The sequence below is a fragment of the Notothenia coriiceps genome, unplaced genomic scaffold (assembly GCF_000735185.1).
Source record: "Notothenia coriiceps isolate Sejong01 unplaced genomic scaffold, NC01 NC01_scaffold00035454, whole genome shotgun sequence".
Lineage (NCBI taxonomy): Eukaryota > Metazoa > Chordata > Actinopteri > Perciformes > Nototheniidae > Notothenia > Notothenia coriiceps.
The window spans coordinates 119,010-119,764 of record NW_011368155.1 but is presented as its reverse complement, the minus strand read 5'-3'; positions in this window follow the sequence as shown (position 1 = coordinate 119,764).

The window sequence follows — 755 nt, the reverse complement described above, 5'->3', positions numbered from 1 at the left end:
ATCTCTCCTGCTACACACCCCTGGGTTGCATATGTGTGTGAGTATTCAGACATTTATCTATTCCTAATTTGTGAAGCAGAGATCATGCATTCCATTTCATTTGATGCATCACTTGATTTTAATTTGCTGTCCAGTCCCTCAATAAACAGCCTGAACATTGTCCATAGTTAAGGGTGAAATGTTTGACAGGAAATGCTTTTATTTTGAAGTGCAAGTATGTGTCCTGCTCATTCTCTTTCCTGTTTATGTTACGAGTATGTCGAGTGCATCTTCCCCGTCTTCTAGCGTTCTTGTTGGAAACTGTTGTATTAACATAAAGTAAAAACGTTCTGTTTGGACTAGACTGGCTTTGTTCTATATTCAAAGCTTCTATTACACAACACACACACAGGAATATTGCCATAGCATTCCCTTACAGGCACTGTGGTATGCTGGTCATAAAGCAATTCAAAGGGTTACCCTAACCCTAACCCAGATACTGCATTCATTGTAATTCACTCTAAGCAAAGAGTCTCACCAAATGGCTTAAAGAGCGTAAAAGAGAGGTATTTGGAGAAGAGTTTTACTGCAGGTGAGCTTCTCCATCCATTTCCTTTCCAGCTGCGCCAACATCTCCAGCCACTGGCCCAGGGTCCTGCATGTTTCTCCCACTATTAACCTATGATTTACAGCCAAGATAGTGTGGAGCTGAAGTTTGTTGACATTCCCCGCCCCGCGCAACCTTAAATACGACGCTGACCCCCTTTCAACCTCGT